Raw genomic sequence first — 27064 nt, forward strand, 5'->3', positions numbered from 1 at the left:
AAATCTCAAATATCTTTCCATTTACAATTTTATTTATTTCTTATTACTAACTTTTTGTGTTATTTTCTACTAATCTTTTGATTTAGGTTACCTCCTTGTGGATCGACCGCCCGATTATACTACAACCACCGCTTAGTGGTTGTCACATTTTGGGCGTTAAACACTACATCCTATAAAAGATCCAAAACTGCCCCACTCCGTCCCCCGCCAAAATACTGTATATCTACAGTTTTCGGCAATGCTCGAAGAAGGGGGGAAAAGAGGATACTATACCCCGATGAAACACACAAGTCCGGGGAAGGCTATAAAGCTCCGTGTGGCAACAAGAACCACGCTCAGGCTTATAAAGATCAATTATTTTGGGTGGACGATTTCCCAACGAGGACTAATCCCACCTTACTCCTGGACTTCACCAACATCGGTAAGTATCAAAACTCGCGTAAGTTAGCCCAATGACACTTAGCTCATTACTTATCTCTATTCATATTGTCCTAATCAGGTCCATGTCACCGTACGCCTTTCGTTAATTCCTTCGACGAGAGGCTTTAGGCGATAGGCTCTCTCCGCGACGAGGAACTAGAAATCCCCCAACTCATCACCGATGCCCGTCTAGTACGGGTTGCTGCAGGTGATGGACCCAAAACGGGTATGTTTTAAATATTTATACTCGCAAGCGCACGAATCGTATTTATAGAATAGTGTTCGTGTAAGTACGAGATCGAACCCAAAGGAGTTGTCTAAAATCGAAAAGAAAACTATTTTAAACCAAAATTAATATATTCTAACCTAGCTCCAAAGATTGATGAGATTTAATGTAATGAACATAAAATAAAAGATTTAAAATAAAGATATTAAAGACAATATATATTACTAAATTAATAATTGTAAACATTCCTAAAATTAGGGAGGCTACATGTGCACACACAGTCCATGGACTGTGTGTGGCGTGTAGGGAAATTTTCAGGGATATGATTTTCATTTTTATTTATTTAATTAATTAATTCATGGATAATAGAATAATTAATTAATTAAAAAGTAAATTGTAAAATGGTTACATATTTATTTTTTAAAATTTGAATATTTTCTTTTAAGTATGACTAATTAGAAAAATATTCGGATAAGTGAGACAACTCAGTCTATTCGCTCTGTGAAAAAAAAAGAATGATAGTTTTCTCTCCCTGAAAAATAAAGAACCAATTCTCCGGCATATTCTCTTGATCTCATGTGTTGAGTACATCAAGTAGAATCACAAATAAACTATCCTTCATTCTCTAAGTGCCCACACATTTCTTGAGGTGTAAAGGACACTTTGGAAGATCTTGGTGTGAGTACGTGGGAGCGGCTTGGATAGGAAGATCGTTCTAAATATGAAAAGATAGCAAGGAGACTTGATAGGCTTCAAGAGGTTTGAATTCTATCCTTAACTTGCTTATGATTAATGTATGTATATTAATGGATCCGCATATTTAAAGGTAGTTTAAATATGTTACAAAAATTTTGTTGTACACTGGGCCAACCTCACCACCATTCTGCTGCGTATTAGGAAACTCGTTCCTAACAAATAGGATTTGAATACTCTATTCACGAGATCCATAAAATGTTGCAAGGGAATTGGTAAGTCCAAACGACATCACCAAAAATTCATAATGGCCATACCTTGTATGGAATACGGTTTTCAGAATATCTTCATCCTTCATCCTTAACTGATGGTACCCCAATCTGAAGTCTATCTTCGAGAAATTAATAATGGTCGTACCTTGTATGGAATGCAGTTTTCAGAATATTATGAGATCATGGGTCTTGTCGTCGTTTATCTTGATCGTGGTTGATCATGCACGATTGAAACCTCCGGGAAAATGCTAAGACTTGGTTGGTCTATGGGACTTAGGTGCTAGGCCAAATGACCCTTTAGAGCTTGGGTGCTAGGCCTGGTTATTTCAGCTTGAACGAGCGTGAACTTTATGTAGCGAGGTGTATTTGGGAGTTTAGGCCAACCACCCCATGTGGCTCTTAGGCATGCTAGACCGACCACCCCTAGGGGTTAGGGTCAGGCCGACCACCCCTAGGGGTCTAGGGCCAGGCCGACCACCCCAAGGGGGTTTAGACCTGGTCGACTTCCCTATATGTCCTAGACCTATCCTTCTTTGTTCATCTGTCTTTTTCAATACTTTTGTGATGCCATGTGCTGCTATCTCATTCGCCATGTCATCTCTTGAATCTTGAGGGATAAGATTTTCCCCCCAAGTTTATCGTACTATATCCAATATTACGATAAACTTTATCTGGCCCGAGAAACATATCATAGCAGTACTCTAACAGCAAAGTCCCTCGGGACATTACATAGTACTTTATCAACTATTGATAATTTTCTCAACACATATTTTTCAAGGATTTTGATCCTAAAAATAGCTACATTTTTCAAAGAATTCGACTCCTAAAAACATAATCTGTTTTTCAAGGATTTTTTTTTAATTCTTAAAAACGATAGTATTTTTCAAGAAAAATTGTAATTCTTAAAAATAATCATATTTTTCAAGGAAAATCAATTTTCTAAGAATCTAATATATTTTTCAAGGAATTTTGAATTCCTAAAAATATAATATATTTTCAAGGACATTAATTCCTAATAATACAAAATATTTTTCTAGGAATTTGAATTCCTAAAAATATAAGATATTTTTTCAAGGAATTTTAATTCCTAAAAATATAAGATATTTTTTAAGCAATTTAAATTTCTAACAATACCATATATTTTCAAGGAATTTGAATTCCTAAAAATATGGTTATCCTAAGAGGCTATCCCTGACCTATGCGCACACTTCAGGGCAATTCTAAGTAGTGATATTCTCCAACTCTTCATCAACTCTGCGTATCTTCTCTTGTGTAAGTATTATCTCCCAATCTTTACGTCTTTGATGTATCTTTCTGAATTTCCTTGTTTTGCTCTATTTTGATTTTAAGAGATTGACTTGGTTCTTATTTCTTTTTATGTGATGCTTTAGGGTTTAGAGGTATGTAGGCCGACCACCCTAAGGTTTTCCTTAGCCTGGACGATTTCCAGGCCTACAAATCCCTCATAGGTCGACCACCCCTAGGTTTCCATGGCTTGGGAGATTTCCAGGCCTACCATTCCCATCATAGGCTGATCAACCCTAAGGTTTCCCTAGCCTGTGCAATTTCCAGGCCTACAATTCCCATCATAGGCCGACTACACCTAGGGTTTCCCTAGCCTGTGCGACTTCCAAGCTTACAATTCCCATCATAGATCAACCACCCCTAGGGTTTCCCAAGCTTGTGAGATTTCCAGGCGTACAATTCCCATCATAGGCCGACCACCCTAGGGTTTCCCTAGCCTAGGCGATTTCCAAGCTTATAAACCCTATGATTGGGCTATTTCTAGGGTTTCAGATCCCGGCATAGGCAATTCTCAAGGTTGCAAATCGAAGTCTAGGCTCCATTTCCCATGCATTGGGCGATTTCCAGGGTTCCCAGGCTTGGGTGGTTGGCACAAACTTTAGCATAGGCCGACCACCATACTCCCTGGGCGATTTCTAGGGATCCAAGATCTAGGGTGGTCGGGCCCAATCATAGGCCGACCACCCAGGACCCTAATTTTTTTCCTTTGATTTCTTCACTTTTTCCCCTTAGTAATTGATATGCCCCCAGCTACAAGCCTATACGGTTCATGGTAGGGAGCTCATTACGTCAATATACTAACTTTACTTTTTGTCCTTTATTTGTTGCAGATGTCCATCTCCTCTTCGTCTGACAAGTCTTTCAGCGAGCGTACTCCCAAAGAGTTCTTGGAAAGGGTGAAAATTACTCTCCCTCGTTTCGCTCTATATTTATTCAGCAAGGAAGATTTCTTGAGAAGGTATAGCCCAATGGCGAGAGTAAAACAGACAACTCGACAACCTTCCAAACATGATCCTCATATTGTCAGGCACATCACTCAGGGCTCTTCGCCTGACTCTTCCCAGATCTCTTCTCATCATAGTACTCCCTGTGTCACTCAAGGTACATCTCATCAAGGTCATTCCTCTTAGCGGAGCCTGTCCGGTCAGCGAGACTCCTTGCAACGTCCATCTCACTGGGATACCAGTCGGGTCCCCCATCACTCTTCTTCTCAGCAAGAGTATACCAAGGGCTATTATCACCAGGCTACTCACCCTCAGGAGCATTATATTCACAAGTTCTGGCCTAAGGTGGCTCGCCCTTCTCCAAGAGCAAAAAAGTCTCACCAGCTGCACAACAGAAGAAGAGACGACAAAAAGAGTTCCATTCGTCAGATTCCGGGGCCATCTTTGCTAGTGAGATCGTATGTAAACCAATTGAGAAGCCTCACCCTGCTGATTACAAGGTGGTTTGGTTCAAAGGGGCTTCCTCTGACATGACTTAAGAGAAGGTAAAGAACTTAAGGAAGGCCTTCGACCTCTCTGGCATTTCCATCACTATCCATGTCCGGATGACAGAGCTAAGGACCCCCATTTGGGTATGTGCGCTTGGACATGCTCAGCGAAGTCATTCTTCTCAGCGGAGTCTGTTCGGTCAGCGAGAATCCTTGCCACGTCCTTTGTACTAGTCAGGTTCCCCATCACTCTTCTCCTCAGCAAGAACATACCAAGGGCACTCATTTCCAGACTACTCATCCTCAGGAGCATTCTATTTACAGGTTCTGGCCTAGGGTGGTTTGCCCTTCTCCCAATAGGAAGATGGTCTCGACATCTACGCAGTAGAAGAAAAGACGACAAAAAGATTTCCATTCATCACATTGTGGGGCCACCTTTGCCAGTGAGATCTTATGGAAACCAGTTGAGAAGCCTCTCCCTGTTGATTACGAGGTTGTGTGGTTCAAGGGGGCTGCCTCTGACATGACTAAAGAGAAGGTAAAGAAATTAAGGAAGACCTTTGACCTCCCTGGCGTGTCTATTACTATCCCTGGTCCAAATGACAAAGATGAGGACCCCCTTTGGGTATGTGTGCCTGGAAACGTTCTGCCATCAAGTCTAGCACCCCACTTCCTCTTCATCCATACTTCTGAAGCATGGTGGATTATTTCAGTATTAGTCCCTCTTAGTTGGCTTCCAAGGCTATCTTGGTGTTATCTGTGTTGTACATTTTTTATCATCGTAGAAAATGGGCTGCTCCAGTACCTCATGAGATCCACTACTTGTTTGATCTGAAGACGAACCCTTCATAGCACAACTCAAGGTACTTCCACTTCCACCATTATACGAGCAAGGGTACCGACACCTTCTTGGAAGAGATCACTGGAAACAGCAAGGCATCTGGATATGTCGACAACTATTTCTTCACTAAGGATGTAGAGGCCAACTACTCCAAGTTTAAGCACGTTGGGCCTTTTTATAGTCAACTCCCGACCCATGCCATGACTGTTAGGGCAAAGACATTGATTGACATGACCCCTGAGGAGAAGAACGTCTAGGTTCTCGTTACTTCAGAGAACCTTAGGAAGGTCGGGTTGTTTCCTTCTACTATCGCCAATGTTCCAGATGAAGATGGTACCGAGCCCATGAATGTCATAGACTCCCTGAGGCCTATTCATATCGAGGAGGTACCTTCTTCGCCCTTGTTAGTTGGATAGGAGGGTGATGAGGTGGGTGCATCCGCACACTCACTACTTGCATCAGATGACTTTGATGAAGCCACGTTCGAACCTGAATCTCATTCACAAGGTTCGACACTTTTATAATCTTTACTTTATGTTTCATCTGTGTTTGATATCTTGCTAATATTTGATCTTCCTTTACAAGTTCAGATATGTTCGGCTTTGTTCATACCCAACAAAGGTCGACTCCAACCGAGACTAGGCCTTCCATATGAGCGGACAAGAGGGTCAGGGTTGAGCCTAATGGAGGTCCCTCCCAAGGTGCCTCCTTTGGCTCCACTGGCATCTAGTCGTATCGAAGAGGTAAAGCCATCCTTGCCCATCCCGGTTCCTCCCAGTATCACTGATGCAAGAGCCTCCTCCTCTGCGCCTACGCCCTTATCTGAGCCACACCAATCTTCCATACAGAATTTAGGTGCCACCATGGACCAAGCATCCCATCTGGAGAAGATGAAAATAACCTTTAATGGGATTAAGAATGAGGAATTGAGCACCATCCTCACGAAGTCACTCTTTGACATTAAGAGTGTAAGTCCTCTAATGTTCTCTTTTTGTCTGGTTAGCTTGTGTGTTGATGTTATGTAACACTTGTACATTTTTTGTAGGCCCTGATGATGGTCTCCCATGTCCGTGGTAGGTCTGTGGAGTATACCTCTATGTTTTCCAACCTTCGCTCTGCGTTTGAAGCTTTCCGCTAGGAGGTACTAAACCTTAGGCGCGTTCTTGGATCTAGGGATGCAGACATTGATATGAAAGATGAAGAGATCAACACTCTCTGCAGTACCATGGAGATCAAATAGTAGGAAGTGACCGAGTTGACTCTCAGGGTAACCCAGATGGAGGGGAAACTTGCCAATCAGCTCAAACAGTCTAAAGTTGAGAAAGAGAATATGATTGCTAAAATGGACCAACTGTGGAAGGATGCTCTTGTCGAGAAAAGGCAAGAAGTCAAGGCTGCCCAGGACAAAGAACGAGAGGAGTATTCAAAGACTGCCTTCTCTTGCTTCTACTTGATCTGGAAGTTCAACAAAGATCTTAACTTGGATTTCCTCCTCGAGAAGACGGGAGCAAAGGAGCTTAAGAAGTGTCTGGCTCGTGAGGCTGCCGAGGCTCATGGTGGTCTTTTAGATGATGCTTCTTTCCCTAAATAGTTTTCCTTTGGTCTTTTATTCTGTCTTTCCTTTTGTGCCATTGGTGGGGCACCTTGTACTTGACAATTTTTACATATGACATTTTATGCCTTTATGCTATTTTGTTATGAGTACTCAGCGTATTGATTGAATTTTTTTATTTCCAATGCTTACTAAGTATATCAACTGACAACCCTCATTAGTTTAGGTATCAATATACTCTTAACACATGTATTTCTTACGCCATACTAACCTTACTCCTTTAATTTTTCATGATAATAACAACCATGGTAATGTGAGTAGAACGATACTTCACCAAGTACCATGAACATAAACTGTCAGGTCGACCACCCCATGGGTGATAGGCCAAACACCCTATAAGGGACTTGGCTAGGAGTCTCCCTACCAATGCCTTTTTTTTTTTTTTTTTGCACTTTCGAAACATATGTTGAACAAATTTCCTAGAAAAAGTTGAGCTCATGTGTTGAACAAATTTCCTAGGAAAACTTGAGCTTGCTTAGTAATTAGGGTCACGTCCTCATTGCTTGTGTATACCCTGATCAATATGTAATATATGCCCCCAAGTGATCATGGGTTTAAAAGCCTTGGTCACTTGCTACTTGACCATGCCTTGCTTCGAGTGTTTAGACACAAAGTACTATCCTTTTCACCCAATGATGCAAGCAGCAAATGCTTGTCCCTCATTGGTAGTCAGGTGATAGTTTCATACTCATTAGTAATGATACTATACACAAATGTAGATTGTGTAGCAAGTGTCGATCATGATCTATGTAATCTCTCGTGTACTTGTTATAATGATTGTAGACAGAAGTTTCTAAGTTGGAGCAATCGGGTCTTGATAGGCTAATCGAGCCTGTAACGAGTCTCAGATCAAATTATAGATCAGTCCCTCAAGGACCAGATTTGATTATGATCTAAAGATGGCGAATGGTCTTTAGACCAGTCTCTTTTTTGAACGTATGGGTCGATAGGTTCCTCAAGAACCATGATCGAACATGATCAAATAATGGCGACTGGTCCTCGGACCATTCTCTTTTGTTGATCGTATGGGTAGATAGGTTCCTCAAGAACCAGGATCGAACATGATCAAATAATTTGGCGATAAGGTCGTAGGACCAGTCTCTCTTTTTGGATCGTATGGGTCGACAGGCTCCTCAAGAACCAAGATCGTACATGATCCATAATAGGGACAGGTCCTTGGACCAGTCTCTTGTTTGGATCTTATGGGTGGATAGGTCCCTCAAGGACTAGGATCGAACATGATCCATAATAGCGACAGGTCCTCGGACCAGTCTCTTGTTTGGATCTTTTGGGTCGATAGGTCCCTCAGGGAATATAATCGAACATGATCCGATGGGGTTGACAGGTCTAAAGTGACTAGTCCCTCGTTGAAAGAAATTTAAAGAATCAAGTGAAACTTAAGAAATTAAATTCATTCATTCATCATAAGCATAATGGTTGTTACATAGATAATTCAAAAATAATACATTTGGAAATTAAAATTTGTGTCGCCGCTGAACATATTCCCTGATTGCACCAGCGGAGGTGTTCGCCATTCCAATAGTTTTTTATTAGTTCTCCATTCAGTCGAGCTATCTTGTATGTCCCTAGTGGGATCACCTCGTTCACAAGGTATGGACCTTCCCAATTAGGTCCTAGTACCCCTGCTGCAGTGTCCTTAGTGTTTCGGAACACCCTCCTGAGTACTAAGTCTCCAACTTGGAATTTTTTATTTTTCACCCTAGAGTTGAAGTATCTGGCCACTTTTTGCTGGTGTGCTGCTACTCTGAGGCTTTCCTTTTCTCGTCTTTCTTCGATTAAATCAAGCGACTCTTCTACTAGTTGATGGTTCCTCCCTTGATCGTATGTCTATCGTTTATGAGATGGAGGAGTGAGTTCGATGTGACCGTAGGACCTCTAGTCGAATGGTGTATGGCTTGTTGCTGTTTGAGTCATTGTTCGATGTGACCATAGGACCTCCAGAAGTATTTTTGGCCAGGATCCTTTGGCTTGTTCAAGGCATTTCTTTAGAGTGTCTTTGATAGTCTTATTCACTACTTTTACTTTACCATTGGGTTGGGAGAGTGCTACCGAGGAAAAGCTCTTTGTGATTCCATGCCTCGTACAAAAGTCGGTGAACATATCACTATAGAATTGAGTCCCTTTGTCCGAGACTATCTTCTTCAGTGGACTTAATCAACATATGATATTATTCACCACAAATTCTAAGGCTTTCTTCGAGGTGATGGTGGCAAGCGGTTCTACTTCAGTCCATATGGTGAAGTAGTCTATGGCTACAACAACAAATTAGACTTCTCCCCTTCCCGTGGGTAGCTTCTCGATCAAGTTGATTTCACATTGAGAAAAGTGCCAAGGGCTTTGCATTTGTGTTAACTCATTAGGTGTCACCTAGGGTATCTCTGAGAACATTTGACACTTGTGGCATCTTCTGACATACTCCATCGAGTCTTCGTTCATCATCGGCCAGAAGTATCCTTGCCTTAGGATTTTCTTTGATAGGCTTTACCCCTCAGCATGATCTCCACCAAACCCCTCATGTACCTCAATCATTAACAACTTTGACTAGTCTGGTGTAACGCACCTTAGTAGTGGTAGGGAGTACCTTCGCCGGTACAGGACCCCTGCAACTATCATATATTGTGCAGCTTGCCTCACCAACTTGCACTGGGCACTACTCCTTGGTTGAGATAATTAATAATAGGGGTCATCCATGTATCTCGTAACTTAACAGGTAGTGCCTCCGGCTCAATTATGCTTATTTTTGCCATGTATTCGACTGGAACGACATTCAGGGTGTCCATGTATTTGGCACGAGCAAGCTTGGCTAAGGCATCATAATTGGCATTCCGGTCCCTTGGGACTTGTGTAATCAAGTATCTCTTAAACTGTGCCAACAAGTCGTTCACCTTGTTCAGGTATTGCACCATCCTAAGACCCTTGGCTTGATACTCCCCCAGTACCTGGTACACTACTAGTTAGGAATCGCTGAATATCTCTAGGGATTGTACATGAACATCCCGAGATAAGTGTAATCTTGCTAGCAATGCCTCATACTCGACCTCATTGTTTGAAGCGTTGAATCCAAATCTGAGAGCACAGTGGATTCAATGATTCTCTGGAGTAATCAGTATGATTCCAGCGCCTTAGTTGTGTTCATTAAATGCTCCATCAACATATAGCTTCCATACGGGAGGATCTCCTTCCTTCTCGATATCTCCATTCTCCGATTGGTAGGAAAGGTCTTCAAGGTTGGTGCGCTCAGCTATGAAGTCCACCAATGCTTGTCCTTTAATTGCCATCCTTAGATGATAAGTGATATCAAACTGTCCTAACTCCACCGCATATTTGAGTAACTGTCCCGAGGCCTCTGGTTTTTGAAGAACTTGTCGTAGCGGTTGATCGGTTAGGACTCGGATCCAGTGAGCTTGGAAGTGTGGATGCAGCTTTTGAGAGGCGATTACTAAATAGACCGCTAGCTTTTCAAGAGGGGGATACCTAGACTTCACACCTACTAGCCTTTTACTGATATAGTACACAAGGTGTTGTACCCTGTTCTCTTCTTTCACCAAAGATGCGCTAATTGCATGCTCGATGATTGCCAAATAGATGAATAGAACTTCACCATCTATTGGCTTTGCTTGGATGGGAGGTTGAGCAAGATGCTCCTTCAAGGCTTGGAAAGCTTTCTCACATTCCTCCATCCATTGGATCTTCTTGCTTCCTCTAAGTAAGTCAGAAGGGGACACATTTGTCCGTAGACTTCGATATGAACCTACTGAGGACAGCTACTCTCCCTGTTAAGCTTTCCAGTTCTTTGATTGTGGTAGTGGCTTCATGTTGATAAATTCTTTGATCTTCTTGGGGTTAGCCTCAATACCATGTTAATTGACTATGCATCCGAGAAACTTACCAAAACCAACTCCAAACGAGCACTTGAGAGGATTTAACTTCACACAATACTTTCTACGTATTGCAAAGCATTCCTCCAAGTCTTGAACATGCTCTCCAGCGTCTTTGGAGTTGACCAACATGTCATCAACATATACCTCCATATTTTTGCCGATCAAGTCTCGGAACATGCCATTCACTAAACGCTAGTAGGTGGCTCCTGCATTCTTCAAGACGAATGGCATTACCTTATAACAGTACAATCCCTTGTCTGTCCAAAAGCTGGTATGTTCCTTGTCGGGAGGGTGCATACTTATCTGATTATACCCAGAATATGCATCCATGAATGAGAGTATTTCATGTCCTACAGTTGCATCAACCTGTTGGTCTATTCTGGGTAGTGGGAAGCAGTCTTTGGGGTAGACCTTGTTCAGATATGTGAAGTCCACGCATGTCCTCCACTTCCCGTTTGGTTTTGGGACCAGCACGGGGTTTGATACCAAATCTAGGTAGTAGGCCTCCCTTATAAAACTGTTTTCCTTGAGCCGCTCGACCTCATCCTTCAGGGCTTGAGATCGATCTTTGTTAAGCAGTCTCCTCTTTTGTTGCACCAGTGGGTAGTTTTTGTTCTCATTGAGGACATGGCTTATCACGGACGGATAAATTCTAAACATGTCCTTATGTGACCAGGCAAAGACGTCCTAGTTCTTCTTCAAAAATTCTATCAATCGTGCCTTAATTTCCACCGTTAGTTCCTTCCCGACTTTGATTACTCTAGTCGGGTCCTCCTCATCTAATAAGCCTTCGTCAAGATCTTCGATCGGTCCTACCCCTATGATATCATCCCCAAAACAAGGATCGATGTCGTTTCCCTTGCTTTGGGAAACTTGTTAAAATAATAAATATTTGTTAAAAGGATCCCCCAACTCCAGTAGAGTGTTTCCTTCAATATCAACTTCCATGTTGACAACCTCATTGGTTCCTCCATTCCTTTCGCAACAAGTCACCACCATGTTGTTTACACATGGTCCTTTCTTTGCTTTGACCACGGACGTGTAATAGCATTCTTGTGCCTCCCTTTTCTTACCCTGTACGCATTCTCGAGCACTACGTTGTAAGCCAATGGGCAATCTATCACCAGGAATTTTGTCATCACAGTCTTGTGCCTAGGGGAATCCCCCACCATGACCGGTAGTTTGATAGTTCCTGCTGGTGCTAGGCATTCTCTTGTGAACCCATATATCACTTGGGAACAAGGTGTCAGGTCCTTGATTGTGAGCTTCATCTTCTCAAGGGATGATTTGTTGATGATATCTGCTGAGCTTCTCGTATCCACCAAGTATCTCTTCACTTGGGCATTGGTGATTTGAATGGTAAGGTCCAGAGGGTCATTGTGGGGGTACCTCACGTGCCTGGCGTCATCCTCTGTAAAAGTGAGAGTTTCACTTTCATACTTTTGATTTTTTGGAGACTGCTCCTCGACTGCCATGCATTGGGAAGACTCCCCTACCTCATGTCTTAGGGTCCTTGCATATCGCTCTGGAGCGTTGTTACTGTTTCTTGATATGTGGGCCCCCCCCACATATGGTGTCTAATGTGAAGTCCACAACCGCTGCTTCTAGTGGTGGACTCCTTTGCCTTCAAAACTTTGGATTCATGCTTGGGGTTTTGGTCTTCACTCGGTACCTCAAGAGTTTTCGTGATCGGAGGAGAAACTCTATCTCATCCTTCAATTGTTTTCACTCATTTGTGTCGTGCCCATAAGCATTATGAAACCAAAAAAACTTGTTCTTGTCCCTCTTTCCCTCTGAGCGCAAGGGTAGTGGCTTTCAATATGATACCTCTTAGTATGTTGCCAAGTAATTCTCAGCTCTTGTTACAGTCAGGACTGTATAGTTGGTGAACCTGGACTGGTTGGGCTGGTGCTTAGGCTGTTTGTTGGGAGGTTCTGACTTAGCCTTCTTTTCTCCACTATGCTTGGCCCCTGAGGTACTCCTCTTCTTATTGCTACCCCCATTACTACCCTGAGGGTTTGCGACGTTCTTGCTTGCCTTTATAGTGGTCGGATGGTCTATGCCTTTTTCTTCCTTCATGATAACATCATCTAGCTTCATGTATTTGTCTGTTTGGTCCAGGAACTCCTCCAAGGTGTCATGGGGTTCCTGTGGATGCTATCCCAGAAGGGACTACGATAAATGATTCCTACCGAGATGGCAACAAAATTCCCTTCATCTTCTACCGTTGATGCTCGGTTTGCTTCTCTCGTGAATCTTTGGATGTAGTCTTTCAGGGATTCATCCCTCCCTTGCTTGATGTCAACTAGCTGATAGGCATGAATTGGTTGAATCTGTTTGGCACTGAGGACCTTGCAAAATTCCTTCCTGAATTTCTCACATGAAGTGATGGATCCAGGTTTGAATTTCCAATACCATTCCTGAGTTGAGTCAGAGAGAGTGGTAGGGAATACCCTACACCTATAATAATGCTCCACACCGAGTACCTCCATCTGATCCTCGAATTTTCCAATGTGTCACACTAGGTCCTCATTCCCAGTGTATGTTGGAAGTTTCGGGGTCTTGTACTTTGGTGGTGGTTGATCAGCTTGGATCTTGGCCCTGAACAGGTGTGGTGAGTGCATCTATTTGAGCCTGCAGTGCTTGTGGGATCGCTGCTCCAGATGGGGTAGATGTCCTTGGTACCACCTCCTGAGCATTGGTTCTCCTGTTGATGACTTCCCTCAGATATTGAGGTTCTGAATCTTTCCCGAGCCTATCGAAGACGGTATTTGTGTTGTTCATCGGTTCCTTGCCCTTGCCAGTGTGATCCTGCTCCCGAGTCTCTCCTTCTACTTGACTTTGAGATTTTGAGCGACCATTTTCGTTCCTGTTATGCCTCTCAAATATCTGACCTTCCTCTCCTTTGCGTTTCATCTGTCCCCCAGGAGGGGGCCTTCAGGTTGGTCACACTCGTACTCCGAGAGGAAGTGTAATTCTTCTTATTCATGGAGGAGGCAGTCTTGGAATGCACATCTTCATCCTGTCTCTAGGAAAGTGCCTCTGAGAGCTTCCTTGGGGTTCGACTCCTCCCCTGGGACTCCCTGTTACTGTTGTCACACATCCCTGCTGCTTTGGCCTGAGCCTCCCTCATCGCTTGAGCAACAGCTTCAACGTTAGCTCGGGCTAACTGGGTAGCCACTTTCAAGGCCACATCAGCCTCCTGGTGCCTTTGGTCAGATTCCTACTCCCTCTTTATCATTCTCTGGACCTGCTCATCTATCTCACGCCGTTGTCATTCCATAGTCACCCTCTGAAGGGCAATTTTTGCAGCAAAGGCCTCCTGCCTCACCAGAAACTATGCCATCTCCTTCTGGTGAGCATTTTGTGGATCCTCTGCATCATATTGATCTCCAACCTCCACCTGAGGTTCATTAATGGGATCGATGGGATCCTGAGTGGTGGAATCCCTGGGAGTCGTTTTCTTCGTCTGACTAGGTTTGGGAGGCATCGTAAAACTGATGAAAGTATGTTTCTTGATTTCATTATCTAAATGAAAGCACCAAAATGTTGACATGTGAAATTGGCCAACGGTCGTATGTACGATATATGACACCTTTTGAATGGTATACATGTAAAGATATGACATAGTACAAATATCTAAACAAAACACACATAAATTTATGGTGGTTCAGCCCTATTTTGATGAAAAATAATTACCTAATCCACTTAGTATTTAGTATTGAATCACTCAATTGACAAGCACAAGTATGAACTGAAGAGTTCACTCCTCACAGATTTTCCCAGAAGTTAATCAAATGATCGAACCAAAAGTCTCCCACCAAAAACCAAAAATCATCATTTTAAATGAAGCCTTGGGTCCTTTATTGATACTACCCAGGGGCTGTTACATGATCAGCAAGACTGGGGATCGTGGTTTGGTACACGATCACTGGGAGTGAAGATATGTGTCCACCTTCCCATGATTATGAGATTGTGGGTCTTCTCGTTGTTTCTCTGGATCATAGTATCATGCATGATTTAAACCTTTAGGAAAATGTTAAGTCTTTGTTGGTCTATGAGACTTAGGTGCTAGGTTTGATGACCCCTTAGAGCTTGGGTGCTAGGCATGTTGATCTTCTAGGTGTTAGGCATGTTGATTTCACCTAGAACGAGTGTGAACTTTATCCAGCAAGGTGTATATGGGAGTTTAGGCTGACCACCCTATGAAGAATAGGGGGCCGACCACCCCATGTGGCTCTTAGGCATGCTAGGCTGACCACCCCTAGGGGTTGGGGTTAGGCTGACCACCCCAAGAGGGTTTAGGCATGGTCGACTTCCCTATAGGTCCTGGACCTATCCATTTTTGTTCATCAGTCTTTTTCAATACTTTTGTGATGCCACATGCCGCTTTCTCATTCGCCACAACATCTCTTGAATTTTGAGGTATAACACGATGCGTCATATTATACTACCAATTTTTCGTTATCGGTTGGTAGTGTGTCCTAAGAATGCCACTTGCGTTAGCCAAAATTACACTTCTTGAATTTCGCGTACAACTGGTGCTCTCTCAGCCTTTGTAGTGTCATCTGTAAATGTTATTTGTGTTCCTCTTTAGTTTGTGAATAGATTATAATATCATCTATGAATACTATCATGAGCTTATCCAAATAGTCCTTGAATACTTTGTTCATGAGATCCATAAATGTCGCAAGGGCATTGGTAAGTCCAAACGACATCACCAGAAATTCATAATGGTCGTACCTGGTATGGAACGCAAATTTTGAAATATCCTCATCCTTCATCCTTAACTGATGGTACCCCAATCTGAAGTCTATCTTCGAGAACACCGCTTTCCCTTGGAGTTGATCAAAGAGATCGTCTATCCTTGGCAAAGGGTACTTGTTCTAGATTGTGACCTTGTTGAGCTCCCTATAATTAATGCACATCAGCATTGACTCGTCCTTCTTCTTTACAAACAACACTGGTGCTTCCCACAGTTAGTAACTTGGCCTAATGAACCCTAGGTCAAATAGTTCCAACAGCTGAACTTTCAACTCCTTCAATTCTGCTGGTGCCTTTCTATAATGAGCTTTCGAGATTGGCGGTATTTTTGGTGCTAATTCAATCGTGAACTCAATCTCTCTCTCTCTCTCTATGGTGGAAATCCTGGTAAATCTTCTAGAAATACATCCAAGTAATCACATACTTTCCCGATGTCCTTAGAATTCTGCGTCCTAGTTTTTTTCATGTTGACCACGCTAGCCAAGAATCCCATACATCCATGTTATAGCCTCTTTCTAGCCTCTAATTCTGAAATGAAAGGTATTCGCAGTCCCATTGTTGTTCCCATGCACACGAATATTACCATTTTCTTCTTACAATCAATGGTAGCGTTACGCTTCGTCAACCAATCCATTCTGAGGATAACATCGAAATCATTCATGCAAAGCTCAATCATGTCTACATATAGCTCCCTACCATCTATCCTTAAAGGCAAAACTTTAATCCACTTCATAGACATTACCACCTCCCCGGTCGGTAACATGGTCCCAAACCCCTTAGCATGCATTTCGTAAGGTCTATTAAATTTATCCACTGTTCTCTTAGGAACAAACGAATGAGTGGCACTAGAATCAACTAAAACATGACAATCATTTCCAGCAATAGAAATCTAACCTGAGACCACGGAAGTACTTGCTTCTGCTTGAAGCTTGGTGAGAGCAAAAACACGTGCTGGCACCAACTTGTCATCCTTTTTAGGTTGATCCTTAACACCTTCTTGACTCCTCTGTGGGTAGTTCCTCATGATGTGCCCTTCCTTACCGCATCCATAATATGCCTTTGCCCGAATTCACCTTGGTGGTGCTTCTTATACTTTCCACACTCTAAGTATCGTACCCATTCCTTGTTCCCAGGGTGGTTGTTTCCCTTATTATCTTTCGATCTTTTATCATGACTTGTTTGCCGTGCATGGTCACTTCCTTTTCTCTTCTGGTCATTTGAGTTATGCTTCTGAGAGGCGTTCCTTTTTTCCTCTCTTTTAGCTGCACCTTCTTTCCAAATCATTCCTTCCATTCTCTCTGTAGTAAGAGCCCTTTTCCAGAACCTGAGCATATGTATTGTTGCCCCTTACTAACACAATCTCCACGTCTCTGGTTAACATGGGCTTCAAGCCGTGAATGAAACGGTCTACTCTTTTCACATTAGTTGGCACTAGGTCTATCACAAACTTGGCAAGTCTGTCAAACTTCAATGCATACTCAGTCACCATCATATTCCCCTAGCTCAAGGTAGGAAACTCATCTACCTTTGAAGCATGTATCGCAGCATTGTAGTACTTGTCATTAAATGCTTACTGAAATTCTGCCCAGGTCATTGCAGTAGCATCTCTTGCATGAGAGATCACTTCCCACCAGAATCTTGCATCATCTCTTAGCATGTGAGTCGCAAAAGCTACCCTTTCATTCCCTTTGACTTGTATGAAGTCTAGAATTGACCCCATCAGACTCATCCATTGTTCAGCCTTCAATGGATCAGCGCTCCCTTCGAATACTGGAGGATGTTGCTTCCTGAATCTTTCATACAGTGGCTCCAAATGATTGCCAACTTCGGGAATACCTACAATCAGTGCTAAGGGTTGCTGAATGTCTCTGATTACTGGTGTTGGCTGAGTTTGTTGCTGCCTCAGCTACCTCGCTTCTCTTAACCTTTCCACCTGCCTTCTCATGTCTTCTTACATGGCAATAAACTTCGCTTCCAACCTTTGGTACACAGTATGAGGATCTTTGTTGTGCCTATTTCCCCCATCAGCTAATGGAGGGTCACCATTTTTGTTAGCTCGCGTATTAGGTCTCATAGCAAGTTGATTGTCAAGAATGCGGTTAACCTCAGCGTTCCTTCATCTGATCTCCTAGGAGGCATGATTTCAGTTTGTTCCTGAAACCAATACGTATCTTAGTGAAACTTTTCCAAATCAGGAATCAAACACATGCTTTTAATCCATCAAACAACTAATCTCCATTTATTCATAAATCCAAAATATCTTGATACATCCATCATTCACAAAGTTCACAAGCCAAAGTAAAGAAAAAAAATCATACTAAAACCAATTTGCATGCCGCAAAATGTCTACAACCACATTTTATGCACATGAAAAGAACTTTTGAGCTTATTTAACAGCTCTATAGAAATGCCTTGATCAAATGGTTTGTTAGCTAGCTCGAGCCCTCGTTGTCTTGTGAAAGAAAACAATGTGCATTTATACTTAACGCCTTCCAAAGCCATATCTTGCACTTGCTTCCATACCGCTTGAAGTTCTTCCTACATCCTTCTTCAGCAAACTTTACCTCTAAATACTTCGTACTTCTTCTAACAGCTTAACAATCATCCTTCCCAGACCATGTCTTGAATGCGTTGGTTGATTGTCACACAATGATCCACTAACTCTTGGATGCTCCATTTCACAAAATGTCACATCCTTATCCTTCACACCTTTCTTATCCTTCTTGCTAGCTTCATTCGTTAAGTCTTGTTCAAGCGAACCTTAGGGACTCTAAGCACACAAGTCATACTAGCTACTTTCTACATGCAAATAAAGCACTAAAATACATAAGGAAAACAATCACATAATCAAAACAAACTCAAATATAGCTTAACATTGCAAAAAGTCGAGCTTGTCTTCAGCGACGAGAGTACATGTCAAGACAATCTACAAGAAACAAAACATTTTCTCTGATACCAAACTGCAATGCTCCAATTTCTTAAGACGTTAACCGACCCATACAATAAGAAATTTTAAAACAAAAAATCTCTTCTATTTTTATTATAAAGAAATCAACGTGAATAACAAACTGAACGTTTAAAAAGAAAATTAACTCAGGAGTTTCGTAAATATTGCTTAAACAAATACAAATCATCACTTGACTCCATAACAAAACTCAAAACATCCTTCAAAATAAAATAAAACAAATCTTGAAAATAAACACATAACATTCAAAGTCGGCTCGACCCCTAACGGTCGAGATATCCATGACATGTACGCCCTCCACAAAAGCTCTCCAACTCATTGCCCTATAACCACTTCCTTGCCTTCACCTACAACACAGGCTACCCATGAGCCAAAGCCTAGCAAGAAGAATTGTGTAGGACACAACCCTATATTCTTAACTAGAAACTCAAATAATAAAAAGGAACATAAAAACATAATTAAAAAGAATTATATCATAACACAACATGAAACAAAAGATTGTACCCCAAGTAAAGTTGGACAAGTGCAGTGAGCACATAATAACGTAAGCATACAATTTCAACATATCATAAGCATGCAATTTCATAAAGTAGACATGCATTTAAGAATGTAAGCATGTCACACAATTATCACACATACATGTAAAACACATAAACAAGAAATAAACATAAGCTACTTAAACATAATCATGTACTAACTTATTCATACTTAAACATAAACATTGCTATATAATATGAATTCTACCATAAAGAGTACGTCAAGCGGACACCCTGTGTGTGGGTGTCCACTCTTCTTACCTCGATAGCAGTAGGGATCTACACACACTAACGCATCCCTTCAAGTATCCTTCGCGAGCCTAAGCATGTCACATAATATCAAAGCCTTACAAACTCAAACTAAACCAAAACAATATTAAAATACACCCTTGTCCCTCTTAAGGCTAACCTATGCCCAAATTTCCTCAAGAAAGTCTTAAAACCCTACTGAATAAACCTCAAACTGAAACGTACAATTTTATATCAAAAGGGTGCATTTAATTCACAAAATATTGTATTTCTAGGCACCTGGCATGCTTGCGCCCACATAGTGCACGGGCTTTCCAGCCGAGTAGCGCGGTCGCGCTAGGGCTGGGCGTGATCGCGCTAGGCCATTTTTCTGGAAATCACAAATGTAACTTTTAAACCTAGAAACCGACCTAAATTGCAAAATTTCGACCCCAATTCATCAAATTAGAAATCCTACCATATTTCTAACCTTGAAACCCAAATATAATCAATCTTAAACCTCTAATAAATATTCATAATCCCAGACACAATTAAATCCCTCTATTAACATCAAAACCTAAATCTATTATATACTTGAATAACACAGTTCAAAGAATTCTCCTTTCAAATACCCAGGTTAAATCTTCAATGTTTCGCTCCCCTTGTGTGATCCTTAGTCCACCAAAATACAAAATCCACGATCTCCTTTGGTTCTCCAAGCCTAAAAGATTCATATCAAGAACAGGAGGATATTCTTGGTCTGAAACTCTATCACATAATGTGAATGAAAAGTGTTTGACTATCGTATGAATTCTAAACCTAATTCTCATTATTAATTTCATTTGGTAATTAATCGTATAAAACAAATTTACCCATTAATAATGATGATATATCCATTTTTTGGGCAGGATGATGTGCCAAAGAATAGCAATATTAATTATCTCGGACCTGCTAGTTACTTCCTTCAAAGGAAAGATGAACACAACTTATAGCATACTTTTTCTCACAAGCACAGAATGCATGCACTAACAGGCAAGGATAGTGTTCTTGTTCGCTTATACGAAGTCATCATGTACTAACAGAGAAGGTATTCTACCTCTGTTCGCACAAGGCAAGTTCTTTTACCTCTATTTGCACAAGACAAGTTCTCGCACGATAATATGAGGATTCTAGTCACCCAGTAACACACACTCATGTTCCTGTTCATTCATGAGTGCCTGCAGGACACCAACAAAGATGCCTAATCGTAGAGCCTTGACTAATTGCATTCCTGTTCTCACAAAGCACAAAGTAAACCACTAAACGCTAACAGAAGGGGTTTGGTCACCTATCCATATTCTTCAACTCATATTCACTCAAGAAGGTGGTAATTTGTTAATAGAGATATATATATTCGTGTCTCTTGGTTATTTTATGCTTGTTCGTTCAAGACAGACTGTCTACGCTAACAAAATTATCAAAGAAGTACAGAGTCATCATTTATCAAAATACAACTATATTTGTGTTGTTATAATGTTGTAATGTATTATTTATATTTCAAGACCAATAGCTTAGGCCCATGATCTATATGTCACCCTAAAATCCTCACTATAAATAAGAGGAGATGAGATAGAAACAAGGGAGGCAATTCATAATGCCGAAACTTGATAATTGTATAAACAGTCCTTATGTAATGTAAAAGCGAAGGAAGACTGTAGAGAAACTGGCAATGAAAGTTTGCTTGAAACTATGGTTCTTCAAGCTTAAATATCAATAAAAGTGACTAAGTGGACATAGGTCATATTTTTTTGGGTCGAACCACTATAAAATATGGTGTTATTTATTTATCATGTCTCTATTCTTGAATCCATGCTCTTACGTTCTTAAGTTGACGAAAAATGGTGTCAACAGTTTGGTGCTTTCATTGAGAGAGCAGATTCAAGATGAAGAGATTCAATCTGATGAAGTCTATAAATAAAGGCTTTGATGAAATCATCTCCAGCAAACCCCCTACGTCATCAAAGGCTAGATCAGTCTACCTATTCGTTTGTACCTAGGCCATATGTTGTGTAAACAACACCATATTGGTCCAAGACAACTTGCAGATTTATGTAAAAAATAATTTCTCTTAATTGCGTTCAAATTGGGGCATAAATGCTGAAATTAAAAATATCGCAATTCCAAGTTATAAGGTGGAGCAATCACAGCAGTTCAAGGAAAGATCCACCTATGACAACGACTTGTTCGAGCTATTAACAGTGATAAATTGATTTCTTGGAACCCTAATTTCATGTATACATTTATGGAGTCGATGAATATCAAAATGAAGCTTGTAAACCCCAAAAAATTTCTTTTTCGTTCACTTCTACATAACACGTGAATAGAAAGTGCAATCTGTACGCCTGTGTATACATTAAGGGCAAACACACTTCCTACAAGGAATGATCAGGATTCAAAACGAAGAATATTAGCAAGATTCATCTCGTTTCAAACTCCCAAGAGAAAACCTGTTCACTCATATATGTACAAGAATCATGTTCGCCCCTCATCACATGAAATTCCAAGATGACTTATATGAGCTATTAACTTTCAAGCTTCATTGCACCTGAGTTCAAATTCAAACTCTCATGGCAAAGAGATTATCTTCATTTATGAGTCTTTAAAACTTGCAGAGTTGAACAAAGCTTCAAAAACCAGGGGATCTTATGGAACGAACAACTCGAAATCATTAGTCACAATTATGAGATCAAAGACATTTGAATGATAAACGAAATTCATATTCGAGCTGACCCATATGTGTTGAGTGGATCACCCCTCTACACGAGTCATCTAAGCAGTATTTGGTACCATACCCAAGCTAGTCATTACTCTACAAGAGTTATTCAAGCCATAAATAGAGTTCATCTTCGAGTTGAACCATAGTTTACAACTGAGTTGGGGAAAATTTTCATCTCTGAGACGACGTAAGCAACTATGTGATTTTTGAGCTGACATATATGCCTATTTGAGATGACTTGGTTTTTGAGATCATGTTTGATCATTAAAGCTCATGCTAAGAGAACAAGAAAGGAAGAGTAGGCTCGGGACCATTTCGAGGTGACCACAAAACTCTATTTGCACACACAAGGATAGTTCAGATTAAGCAAATATGGTTAGATCAAAAACTTATGAACACAGCTCGGAAGATTTGTCGGCTTAACTTAACCTTTAAATGAAATATGTTCACCCAAGTGTTCATGCATGGGGTGAGGAGGAATAAAGGAACACAACTCAAAGGATTATGCTTAAACCATTTCGAGGTCACCTTTGGATGATTGGATAAAAAGTTTATGAGTATAGCTCAAAAGTTTTGTCAGCTCGATTCACCTTTGGATGAAACCCCTTCCCCCATGTGTTCACACATGGGGTGAACAGGGCTAAACGAATTGGAGACATCACGAAATTTTTTCCTATTTGTTTGACCCTTGAATGAAACTTGTTCGCCCATTCATTCACACATGGGGTGAACAGGACATAACAAAGACTTTTGAAGGGAAAGCAATTAATCTTTCCTGATGAGATTTTGAGCTTATCATACGCATTATCAAGATAACTCCTGTACTGAGTTGAACAAGTCATCTACGAACTGGCTTGCACTTGTTACCCAAGGTGACTTGAATGAGGAATCTCCGAACTGACTTGCATTTGGCATTCGAGCAAAGATTAAAGAACTGGAATATGATGGCTAAACAAGGTTTTTCTCGCTAATGCTGACACATGGAATGAACAGAGTCCAAAAAAGAATCAAAGGAGTTTGTTCATTTATAGTGCATGCCTTGTAAAAAAATGAACAGAACACTAACTATTCTTACCCAAGTAGATTGGATCACATTTTCACCTGTTCGCACATTTACATAAAGAAAGCAAGGAGAATGAATTTCAGTTCTCACCTTGGAGTCGTGACCACACAAACCCAAAGAAAAGTCTGTTCGTCTAACTATGTATGTCATAAACGAATTGACAAATGGAAGTAAGAAGCAAGCTTGTTCGTCCAACAATGTACATAGAGTATGAATAGAAACGGAGAATAGACTTGTTCACTTGTCGCGCAAAGACATACACTGCTCAACAACCAAAAAAGAAGTATGTTCGCTCGTGTGCCTTACAATAAACAAATAGAATTGATCTGCTCTGTTCGTTTACCTTTGCAAACACCATGCTGACAGACTAATGGAGCAAGGGAAATAAGGGGCCCGTTCACCCAATGTTACTTCTAAGACGGGAACATGGATCGATAATTTCAAGCATGTAAGCTCACTTGAAAAATTGTGTTAGCATTATTTGTTTATCCTTTCATTTCCAATCTGACACCTTTCTCCAGCTCAGGGTTTACCGAGCTAATCTCCTATCAAGGAGACAAGAGAAGAGTTAGCCCCCAAATTGGAAGGAGAATGAATGGATATGCTCCTTTGAGATCAAATCGCGAGCCGAACCTCGAAGACAAGCCTTAAGAGGATATTCTTGGTGCATACCCGGTATGACCAAACCTGCTAGGTGTATGAACAAAGATTGCTTCTTAGAGGGATTACTATTAAAGACTGCTTCATAAAGAGATCACGATTAGAAAAGAAGATAACCTCAAAGTTTGATCTTAATTAGGAAATATGACAACTTCGAATTCTAATTGTTATCAGAAACGAAGATAACCTCGAATTCTGATTATAATCATGAAAGAGGAAAACTTTAATTATGATCCTTATTAGAAAAGTAGATAACCTCAAATTCTGATTGTAATCAAGAAAGAGGATAACTTTGAATTCTGCATTATAAAACCAGCTCAAACCCAAGCTAAAAATAGCCCAAGATTTATAACTTGGTTACTTGGGGGGCATATAGGTGATGGATGTAACCATACCACGAGCTCGGAAGAAATCTACACAACTTTTAAAAAAAGTTGTCTCGAACTTTTGGAAAAAGTTAAAGTGTGTAGATAATCGAGTATCAAAAGGTACAATATTACAAATTTTTTGTGCAACAAAATTTTAAGTAATATTTTAAGCCTACCATGCTTCTATGAATAGAGAGCAGATATATGCTCAACATACTTATATGTTCAAAGAAGTGTGCAAAGTGATTGTGAGAATTAACAAAGCAAGAAGACGTACTTGTACGTTTAAATAGCTTTGAAAAATTCAAGTTAGTATAAAGGTGAAATTTGGAAATGAAAACCGAGCCAGTACAATAACTTGGATTATCAATATAATTCCTAATGAAACTTAAGAAACTAACATGAAAAATCAAAGCAATAAAATCCTGTTCCTAACCAAGTACACGACCTAAATAATAATAGGTAAGCTATTAAGCTATAAAATCCTGGTTCTAACTAGGTACACGACCTGAATAATAACAGGTAAGCTATTAAGCTATAAAATCCTAGACCTAACAAGGTACAAGGCCTGAATAATAACATGTAACCTATTAAGTAATTAAATCTTGGTCTTAACCAGGTACATGGCCTGAGTAATAACATGTAATTTATTAAGCAGTAAAATCCTGGTCCTAACCAGGTACACCTGAATACTAACAGGCAGCTATTAAGCAAAAAGTTAAACCAGGCTGAACCAGGTATAAACTAGCAGATAAAATCATCTCGAAAACATCATTTGAAAGAGGACAATCCCAAACTTTGATCGGGAATAACTTCGAATTCTATTCATTATCAGTAAAAAGATAACCTCAAAATCTGATCAATATTAGAAAAGAGGAAACTTCAAAACTGATCACCTACCAGTTAAAGGCATTTTCGCTGCTGATTGCCCATAATAGCCTACACTAGATGCTGGGAGGGTAAACTAAGCTCGAGGCCTTACAAAGAGAAGTCAGCTCGCCCATGGGTCCTCATAAAAAAAAATTCTTATTTAACTTGTTCGCCAATTTTCATTTCACAAAAACAAAAAATAAAGGAAGAGCTCAGAAACCATAAAAGGCAATCTGTGCTACTATACTTCTACATTGAGCAAACAGATAACTCAGAAGTACAAGAACAAGTACCAATATGGACCTTGTTCGCACATCATAGCATCTTCGCCTATGTCTATATACATGAAGCGAGCAAAGTGATTTTGTTATCCTATGGTGTTGATAAAAGAATTCTGCTAGCTAATCATGCCTTATTATAAACTAGCAAAACACTTATAAGCACCCAAGCACGACTTAACAAGTGACCAAGGACCAAGATTCCTCAGTCACTTGGGGGGCACATAGGGTATAGGAGAGAACCCAAGAAGACATTTTCTATGAATACTTTTCAAAATACAATTCTGTTCTCCCTGCAGAAACAAGATGAGAACAGATCAAAATCTCGTGAATAAGTGTCTGTTTGCTTGACCAAGAAGGAAAAAAGATTATGTTTGTCAATCCATGAAGGAAAAATGATAATAAATGTCGTACGGGAACAACAACTAGACACATACGATTGTTTGCCCACAGTCTTTCAGAAAAGAAGATAACCTCAAATTCTTATCGTCATCAAAAAAGAGGATAGCTTCAAAATTATGATCGTTATCAGTTAAGAAGAATAACCTTTAATTATGTTCGCTCATCCTTTAATGGCATTTCTACTTCTGTTCACTTAGAAATGAGAATGGCATGTTCATCCAAACGTATACCCAACATGGGAACAAAATTGAAGAAATCAAAGACAAGTTTTTTCGCCCATAGTAGCTTATGCTAGGCCAACAAGAAAATAAGAGCATGCTTGGTGCCCAACAAAGCTACCAGGAATAGCCTGTTTGCCCATGGTGGTATGCATGTTCACCCATAGTGGTATGCCTCTGTTTGTTTGAAATCAAGTTTACGAAATTAACAGATGCAATGCTAGCAGTAAAATGGCAAGCAAGGACCAGTTCGCACTTATCCACTCAAAAGAATTAAGCAGTGTTTGGTCTCTAATATATACATGTGTTGGGCGAACATAAATAATGAAAAAAACTAAGTATTTTCTCCATTATATGCAACTCTTGAAGAAGTAATAATGCAAAAATAGCAAATGAGTTTACTCGTTTGAATCTATGATTATAAGTTTCGGTGGGACCTAGTCATTTGTTCATATTCCAAAATGACAAACAAAAGCTAACAACTTCAATGGAATCTCAATGGGAGGTCTGATTGCCCATGTAAGATCATCAATATGAAATTTATTCGTGTAGCTAAGGAAGGAGGTCAAAGGCCATCTATTCGTGTAGCTAAAGAAGGAGGTCAAATGCCATCTATTCGTGTAGCTGAGGAACGAAGTCAGAAGTTGCTTGTTCGTGTCGCTACACCTATATAAAGTGAACAGAACTACAAAAAGAAAAAAATTATTCGTGTTAAATGTCACTTGCATGTATAACCAAAAAGGATTGGGAAAATTGTTCGCGTAACTAAGTCAGAATTGTGCAAAGCACAAAAGCTGACTTGGGGGGCAAATGTTATACCCATTTTTTGAGCATGATGATGTGTCAAAGAATAGCAATATTAATGATCTCGGACATGCTAGTTATTTCCTTCAAAGGAAAGATGAACAAAACTTATAGCATGTTTTCTCTCACAAGCATGGCATGCATGCACTAACAAGAAAGAATAATATGCTTGTTCGCTTATATGAAGTCATCATATGCTAATAGAGAAGTTCTTCTACCTCTGTTTGCAAAAGGCAAGTTCCTCTACCTCTGTTCGCACAAGGCAAGTTCTTTTACCTCTGTTTGCACAAGGCAAGTTCTCACATGGTAACAGGAGGATTCTGGTCGTCCAATAACACACTCTTTTTCATGTTCGTTCATGAGTGCCTGCAGGACACTAACAAATTGCAAAGCCTAGACTAATGGCATTCCTGCTCTCACAAAGCATAAAATAAACCACCAAACGCTAAT

At 40.5% G+C, this 27064-nt stretch overlaps 1 long non-coding RNA gene across 1 annotated transcript in view; it reads left to right on the forward strand.

Moving 5' to 3' along the window:
- The first annotated feature begins 261 nt into the window (after positions 1 to 261).
- Positions 262 to 27064, forward strand: part of LOC133780445 (uncharacterized) — a 51524-nt gene continuing 24721 nt past the window's right edge. The window contains exons 1-2 of the long non-coding RNA XR_009869320.1: positions 262 to 421; positions 500 to 646. This is a non-coding gene — a long non-coding RNA (uncharacterized LOC133780445). The remainder of the gene's footprint in view (positions 422 to 499; positions 647 to 27064) is intronic.

The sequence above is a fragment of the Humulus lupulus genome, chromosome 5, assembly GCF_963169125.1.
Source record: "Humulus lupulus chromosome 5, drHumLupu1.1, whole genome shotgun sequence".
In the NCBI taxonomy this organism is placed as follows: Eukaryota; Viridiplantae; Streptophyta; class Magnoliopsida; order Rosales; family Cannabaceae; genus Humulus; species Humulus lupulus.